This window comes from Aulostomus chinensis, chromosome 19 (genome assembly GCF_037954235.1).
Source record: "Aulostomus chinensis isolate RoL2024-O1b breed Wild chromosome 19, RoL_Achi_v1.0, whole genome shotgun sequence".
NCBI classification, from domain to species: Eukaryota; Metazoa; Chordata; class Actinopteri; order Syngnathiformes; family Aulostomidae; genus Aulostomus; species Aulostomus chinensis.
This window is the reverse complement of record NC_141338.1, coordinates 15,283,277-15,292,673: the sequence shown is the minus strand read 5'-3', so window position 1 is coordinate 15,292,673 and position 9,397 is coordinate 15,283,277.

Sequence of the window (9,397 nt, the reverse complement as noted above, 5' to 3'; positions counted from 1 at the left end):
CGGTGACCAGGTTAATACAAAGGCATGCAGTGTATCTAACGACTTAGCTAACACCAATGCTAAAAGTAAGGTGATTAAGTTTCATGTATTATTGCCTAGAACCCATCCAGAGCTTTGCCTCCCTCTGCTTTGCCTCCACGCTGCTAGAGGCTCTTCATCTGACCTCACGGTGAAGGACCAGCCAATGACCAGACGAGGGCAGTTTAATGTGATTGCGGTGACAACTGACAACGCTCATATGCCGCCGAGTTACGGCTGAGTTTAACATCGACCCATCCAACAGTTTGTTAGTTTACACACAGCGCATGTTTCCACTGCTCCTATTTGGGTCGACTGGGATGCTTCCTGAGTCTAATTGCTCTTTGGCTGGAGATCACATGTGATTCATCATCATACTCAGGTGGGAACACATTTTGGCTGTCAAAAGCAAGTTTCATGGAGGATCTTCTCATTTCCCCCTTCAGTGTAAGAACAAATACACAAGAAAATGAGAAAAGTCCTGCATGTGGCCCAATAAGACACCACACACACGCACGCACGTACACACAGAAGCACATGCACAAGGACACCCTAACATTTGCTGCCGTAGAAGCTACTTATTAGTAGTAAAACACAATGTGGACACGTGTCTTTAAAGCCTCTCATTGCCAGACTACTGATCTGTAATCAGTGCTGTCATTTAACAAGGAATGAGATGGAGTGGACTCAGAGGTTGGCTTTACTGATCCTAAACCAGCGTCTGCTCACTCATCTTTACAGCAAAAGAAAAAATCGGGGCCTTGAGTAAAATACATCACCATCTAGACTTTAAACAGCTCGAAAAGGCTCTTGCTACCTGAGAGAGAATTAAAACTTCAATGATTAGTCAGGGTCAAGTCAGGACTGGCTGTTGTTTGTATGTCAGGTTAGAAAGCCCCATGAGGTCAGGAGGTTCGGCGTTGCAGTTCCTGTATTTGCTCCTATCATGGTCTATTTTAAGTTTTGCTCCATGTTAAAAATTTGTTCCGTCTTGCCTTTGGTGTCAGCGAGCTGATAAAATATGCATGGTTTGGACTTTTCACCTTTCCGATTTTTATTCCTTGTATAAATCAAAGGAAAATGGAGCCTTTTATGGTTGGAGCTCATCCATGTTTGATGTGCAGCCAGGAGGGAGACCTAGATAATAGAAGCTATCAGAGACATGCAGCGCTCCGTGTGTGTGAGTGCATGCACAGTCGCACTGGTGCGCGTGTATGTGTATGTATGTGTATGTGTGTGCGTGCGTGCGTGCGTGCGTGCGTTCTGTCTGAGTCTGTTTCATTCCCAGGCATTAATGGACTTGGATGTATTACAACATACACATTCAGAAGGGTTGACTCTGCGCTAAATAGGTTCATACACACATTCAGACACGGATGTATTTCATAAACGTGAATGGTGGAAAATACAACACAAGAGGGAATCAGCTACTGAAGCAAGTGAGGTCAAACTGTCTTAAGAATCCCCTTCTCCTCTCTACCTACATATATTAAAAGCCACGTCATTCATTCATTCCTTCAGCACTCAAACACACTCATCCATTCAGAATCTTCCAGTCGCTGACTCGTTTGTCGTCCTCTGGGCTCTGTCACTGAGGGAGAGTGATCAAAGTCGAGTGATTCATCACTAGAAGCAGAGCGATGGTCCTGGGAGAAGATTCACTTGTAACTATAACGGGATGTTTGGTCGTGGCCCTGGGCGTCTCCCTCTCTCTCGCTCTGGGACTAAATCAATAGTCATTTTAGAAACATGACTTAATAATGACTTATTATCCACAGTGATGAGCGGCGCTGCTGCTGCTGCTGCTAGCTCTCTCTGAGTCGACGTTAACTCACCATGATTTACCTGTGAACGGTTAACGATGAGGTTTCTTACATCTTCACTTATTGAGCTCTTTGGTTCTTCTTTAGCCGATTCGTGGAAAAGATCACAATCGATCTTAAAACGTCAGAATAAATATATTACAAAAGTGACATTTATTGACAAATTAAATTTGGAAAAACTCCCCAAAAAAATTGTCTCAACAGTGAGCGTATTTCTGAGGAATATTCACAAAGCTTGCTGTTATTAATGTTGATATCTCTTCAGTAGTTCCAATTAAAGACTATAAATAGAATAAGTCAGCCAATTATATCTTGTTAAAATTATTTGCTGGTAGTCTTCGATCTCCATACTTGAGCACTAACGAAATCTGCATAGCATACTAATGCTTCCTTTTTTGTGAGTGTGAATGGTTGTCTGTCTCTGTGTGTTGGTCCTGTGATGGACTGGTGACCCGTCCAGGGTGAACCCTGCCTCTCACCTGAAGGCTGCTGGGATAGACTTCAGTATAATAATTCCTAATTTGCAATGAGCAATTCAAAGTTAGCAACTTCTCTGCTCATCAAAACAGGAAGTAGATTTATGGGAAATATGGTCCAATCATGAGTACTCGGCCATCAGTGTGGTAAACAAACTCTTAAGACCACTTTTCCCACAAACACCAACATGGTTTAATAATTTCACAGCTAACCGATCACATGCTAGCATTCTGGTGGAAATTCCAAACACAATTGAGCTCATCAGTGTCTGTAGTTAAAAAACAACAACAACAACAACAAAAAATTGTTTTCCTGAACTTTCTGAGAAGTTTCTGAGAAAAGCTGCAAAAATCAAATCACCACTGTATTAGCATCAACACACCGGCTGTTGAACGTAACCCAGAATGATGATGCACATCCGAGGCAACAGATTTAAATAGAGACACACTGATCCTTTGCACATTGGTAATGTGACATCAGCAAATGTTCTGCACACGTCTGAGGAAATTCAGAAAGAGAAAATATCACATGCTAAAATGCCTTCCACCAATATAAACACACACACACACACACACACACACACACACACACACACACACACACACACACACACACACACACACACTCTATTGAAGTACAGTTTTTTTTATTGAACTCTAGGTGATTTATCGCAGTCATTAGCCTGTCTATGCAGAGCGGTGAATATGAAGACAAATGGAAGACGCTCTCACAGCTATTTGCTCCAGTTCATGCATGTCTCAAGAACAAAGGTGAGGTAAAGCACATATTTGCATCCCACACGGTACCAGGTGAAGTCCCTGTTCTACGTAACATCACTAGAATTGTTTTAAAAAGCAAAAAACAGCACTGATTAGCCTGCGTAAGGCATTCGTTGAAGCTAACTTTTGGTTATTTGCGATCCAACACTGTCATAAATTTATTGAGTAGTATCATGCATCATTATTAAGTCATTTGCAACATCTCCATCACTGTTGGGCACACAAACACACACACACACACACACACACACACACACACACACACACACACACACATTTTGCCCGCTGCTGCATGGCGGTGCTGATTACGTACTGCAATGGTACTCTGTGGAAGATAATTCCTCTCCATTTCTCAGTGGGTAATGTCAAAATAATTATCAGGCAGCACGTCTTCATTACAGAGTGCGGCTAAGGGGGCTAACAACCTCCAAATGTGCAGCGCGTGCCATCGTCTGAGGTTTGACATGAAACTCCTAAATCCTTTTCACCTTTATCTTTGCAGCTTTTTGTAGCTCTTCTCTAACATGATCCTTTCATGCTCACAAGAATTATGTCACAGCCGTACGGCTCTGTCTGTCCTCGCCGCTGCCCAGGGAATTTGGAATGATGAATTTCAAATGTGGCTTTCTTTCTTTTTTTGTCTGTAGGTTGATTTCTTCATTATAACTCACCAGCTTAGAGCTTTGATCAGGACTAAAAGACTCAAATTTAAAAAAAAAAAGAAAAAAAGAAAAAAGATATCCGAGCTCCAAACCTGTGAGCAGATGTTGGTCCAAGCCTGATCTGAACCCAAATTTGAGCAGTTTATTGGAAGGTAGAGTAAACTAGATAAAACGCAGACTCAAAATTAATATATGTAAATAAAAACTAAAACTAGTGGCTAATGTCGACCCATGTGTGCCACCATGTTTGTTTACATCCTGAGCCTCATAACCCAATGATGTAGACATACCAATTTGGGCTGCTCATATGACTAGGTTAACAAAGAAAAAAGAATTAATTTTTTTCCGGAATTAATATTGATTCAGTAACTCCTGAGATCGATTATTACCGTTGTAGTGATGCTCCACTCCTGCGGGGGCACTGTGGGCACCGTAGCATGATAGCAGTAACAGTGGGCAACTTATCTTTACTGCTTTTGTGAACCAAGTTCAGCTCATGCAAAAAAAAAAAAAAAAAAAGGATTTTAATATGTGTTCTTTCTTTAATAAAGATATAATTTAAGGAAATATCAAAAGCCATTGTTATGAATTATCAGAATATTTCTGACATTTACACGCATTACTGAATTGATAGCATTGCAACTGGACTGATATCAAATAGACTCACCTTCATTTTCCGGGGCCATCCAGCCTTGTGGACTAGAGCTAACTCACCAGAGCTAAAGCTAAGTTAGCCTGCATGTTGTCTTTCACCGAAGTAACGTCCCCTCTCACACCAGTGTATCATATCAGGTGAAAACATGACGGTAGACTCTTTTGAGTTTTATTAACTGGATTAACAACGAGCTATGGTGGTATGGCGGAACCTACTGTAGTCAGGCAGACATTAGCAGGCTACTTTCTTCACGCTTCCTATCAGGCCCTGCAGCCCCACCCTGTAGGTGCCTGTGGTGCTGCTGCTGCAGCTGCTGGAACCCAGTGATTCTGTTCCGGCCCAATCAGGTTTTGGAAGATAATTAAAGCTCCACACCAGCTCACAAACTGTTCTGTATTATTCATTTGCATATGCACATGAAAATGTATAAAGATGCAAATACAAAAAAGACCCAATGCTGTTTGTTGGTGCCCAAAAAAAAAAGGAGGTCAGAGGCAAGAAATGGTAGTGAAATCTCAGATATGAAGTCAGTTTAGGAATATAAAGGATAATCAAAGGCTAAAAAGCTAGTTTTGTATTCTTTTTTACAGAAATATTAAATGTTGGTAATAATTCCAGATATTTTTCTTCACATCATGTCACATTCATAATGCCGTTGCACTTGATTTCATCACTTAACATAAAAAAGGATTTAATTCAAGACAGAACCTAAAAGTAACCATTTTTTCTTAGCTATATCTTGCAGAGAAAATAAGAACAAAGAGTGTACCACAGCGAGTTCACATCTGTGCGTTTGTGTGTGTGTGCGTGTGTGTGTGCGTGTGTCTCAGACCCCAGAGAAATAGCTGTGCATGTGTGTTTGCGGAGTATATTATAGTTGCTATTAATATATACATCCTCCATGTGTCTCAAGCTAACTGCTCTTTCATCTCACCTTGACTGACCTTCAACACACAAGTACACACGCAAGCACTTACATGACCTAAAAACACAGACACACACACACACATGCACACGCACACACTCACACACACAGAGGCATTGTACCAAAGGGACATTGCATTAGGGACAGCGCAAATGATTGACTGCTTGGAATAAAGGACCTTGGAAAAACATCTGGGCAAGTGACAAATACGTCCCCGCGGCTGCCTTCACGAGAAGGAGACAGATACTGCGGGCGAGAGAGAGAGAGAGAGAGAGAGAGAGAGAGAGAGAGAGAGAGAGAGAGAGAGAGAGTGGCTAATGCGCATGTAGAGTTATCTCCAATGCTACACAAAGACCTGCCAGACTGCTACCACTGGCGAGGTTTCTGTGTGATTGTGTGTGTGTGTGTGTCCTTGCCAGCCAGCCACTTGACATCACACAGCCCTCTCATGGCAGGCTTCTCGGATCAGTAGCAGAATGGATACGGCTATTTACCAGCAGCTTATTTGGTCAGGGTCAGACCTTTGCTAACAGTTTAACATTGAGGGTTGCTACCACACTGAGAGAAGCGGCTTTATCTGTCCACATGCACCTTGCGCTCACATTTACATAAAAATACAAATTTAGAATTGTCTGATGCCAGGAATTGGATACAAGAAAAAAAAAGATTCTGTAAATACGAGTAAAATGTACAACTAAATTACTAATTTTGAAATGAAAATTTGAATTTCCAAAAATGACATCATCAGTATTCCTTAAACCACTTATACCCATTGTCGACAGATGGACTGTGCTGATGCAACGGAGTTTTGTGGTTGATTCCACTTGCCACAATCACAACCAATCATATTTTAGTTTGTTCAGGTATTGTGAATCTTCACTGGTTGACGGGTCTCTCCTCAGCATATAAATACTGATTGTGACATCAGCACAGTGCCAGTATGAGAGGATTGTTCCCACGGAAGGTTACATGAAGCACAGCGCAACGTTAAACACTGTCAAAATAATGTAAATGAAAGACACAGCTATCATAATATTATGTCTGACTACATGTAAGAGGGTGACGACTGCATTGCCCTCACTTTAATGTGCCAAATTGTTAGCTTAGCTCCTCAGCTAAGCTAAGCTAATTTTTGCGGACTTTCCTATAGAGCTGTGCGGCATTACTGTGCCCATGTTGACTGACCTGCGCATTTTTATGCCGAACACAGGCAATATAGTCCGGTCTAAGGTTGAAGAGAGTGTCTGTCCCTAATTCACACAACACAACGCAGAAGGAGATTTAACAGTTACACTGACTCATCAACAGCCACAACCTCGAACTACTGATTAGACTCTTCATGACAGATGTCAATACATCTGTGTACAATATTTTTCACCACGGTAAAATAAGACGAGGCAAATGTCTTTATATCACACAGGCAATTAATTTCTTCAACAAATGGAGAGTTCACATCATAAAAACCTAGAAAATGTATATGCCTATTGTGATGCTGTTGTATCGTGACCCAAGTAAGGGGATTGCTGCCAACACCCACCACCACTACTATTAAACGCACAAACCCCATTAAAACACAAATCTATGAACCCAACACAAACCACTGTGGAGTTCAGTCTTTACAGTATTTCATCCATGGCAAAGATGAGAGGAAGTACTTAAGGAAGTACCTTGTGCTGCTATTTTCACTGCTGTGTATCACCCGTTAGCAGCCAAGCCATCTCAGCTGAAACGCTTCAGTTGGTGCTCTCAAAAGAGCCCCTGGTGGGGTTTTTCTTCCTTTGAAGAAAAAAAAAAAAAAAACCCCAAACAGAACTTGTGTACACTTTGGTGTACACACAAACAACACAAGTTACTTTCTGCATCCGTTTCATGCAATAAATGCATCTCTGATCAACATTCAACTTGTAACAGGCAGCGATACAAACAGAGAACATGTGCTCATGTAGCCACGTTCTCCCAGCTACATTAAAAAAACAGAGATTCAACCTCAGTCGCACCTAAACTGGCAGCTAAGGTTCTACTGAAGGTCATTCCTAATGATTAAAGAGGCTTCTCTGCAATGATTTTTAAATGACCCTTGGGAGAGGCCACTGACACCTCTTCAAGAGAAAATTACTTTATCGTGCCCTGGGACACCTGACTTCCACTGACAGAGTGATGGTCTAGGAGACAGCTAGACAATCAAGAGTGGCAGACTGGGACTGAGAAGTACACGCACACAGTAAAAGAAGACAGGAGGACCTAATAGAGTCACAAAATGAATGTCATGCAAATATGGAGATGTACAGGCGTGTAGCAGATAGAGGCCATCGCAGCAGAGAGAGGCAGAGCAGCAGGCGGGCGGGCGGGCGGGCGGGCGAGCGAACGGGTGGGCAGGTAACATGAAGGCATGTGCACACACAGAGAGACAGCCGGGCTTGCCCAAAGCAAGAAGCTCACCCATCCAAGAACAATCCCAGTCAGCACCAGTGGGAATATGGCCACACACACACACACACACACATACACACACACACACACACACACACACACACACACACACCCCTGTAGCTCTTTTCTTCAAGCTGCTGATACAGAGTTTTTGATAATAGCCACACTGATGGTGTGATGGCTAATTTCACCTTCATATACTGTGTGTGTGTGTGTGTGTGTGTGTGTGTGTGTGTGTGTGTGTGTGTGTGTGTGTGTGTGTTTGTAATAATCACCTTGAGCCATGCAAGCAGTAGATTCCCCCAGAGATCTGCCAGGCTTGATTTGACATCAAAACACACACACACACACACACACACACACGGGGCATAAACAAGTAAGAGCCTCACCTTCACACGCGATTCAAGGTTATAATAAAGAGCTATTATACTGTGTATATCATATCACACAAACTCACAGTTTATATCTGTGACCCAGTGATAATTGTATTCTACTGTAGTCTGTTGTTAGCCATGATGCAACATTTACAGTTAGCTTGACACATACAATGGATGGGGCAGTGCTACTTGGGGTCTTTTTTTTTCTTCTGCAACATGATTCGTTCCAGAGACTAAAAATGTCTCTGTGTTCATTCATCCATCTTTCTCTGTGTATGGCACCCTCCCTTCCCCCAGTCGTAGTGCAGACAAAGAGGAAAACTGCTAACTGGCTCACTGTTACCCTGACAATTGGTCATGGTTGATTTTGAATGTGTCCTCCATGCTGCCTATTACCCATAAATCTGTGTGACAGCTCGCAAGCAACTGGAATAAATGAACCACTTTGGTGGACTGAACTCCCTAGAAATAACAAAAAAACATCTTTAAAACTGCATTGCTGGGGAAAAAAAAAAAAAAATATACATACACGTATATATATATATATATATATATATATATATATATATATATACACACACACACACATATACATATATATACATACACACACACACACAGTATGCTAATATCCAGATTCTCTGCTCTAGTCAGAGAACTTTTATTCATAATTGACAAGTTTGTCAATTAGCTTTATTGTTAGTGGTTATATTGGTCCATGCAATCACATACAATAGAATCACGATATCAAGATTTTCAAGTTTGGAGTGAAATTTTTTACCCAGAATTATGTGAGCATTGCTAAAGTTCTGGTTCTCTCATGTCAAAGTTTCAGTTAAATCCCTGATATCTGTTGTTCACAATATTTTATTTTGAATTTTAATTTTGTACTGTAGCATAAAACGTAGCATTCATTTCTAAGCTTTAATGCGTCTCAAAAATAGCAGTTGCCGACAAGTAGTTACAGAAGACAGGTTGGAACAGACTATGTCATCACCGTAGCAAAAGTAGAAGTGGTAAGCTAGTTGTAGTGATGTGGAGGTGTCCACACTGTAGCGCAATGTTCGCTTTGAACCCCTAACCTTAAAAGGGGTTTCATTTGTTCAGCAAAAGGTGAAAGCTCACTGAGGGAGCCATGGCAATGCTAACTTCAGGACTGGCTAACCAGAATGTGCCATCCCTGCTGCCAGGCTGCTCGTACGGCTAAAACTCTGCGCATACCATGTAAAAATACTTTGCTTTTTAAGTTGA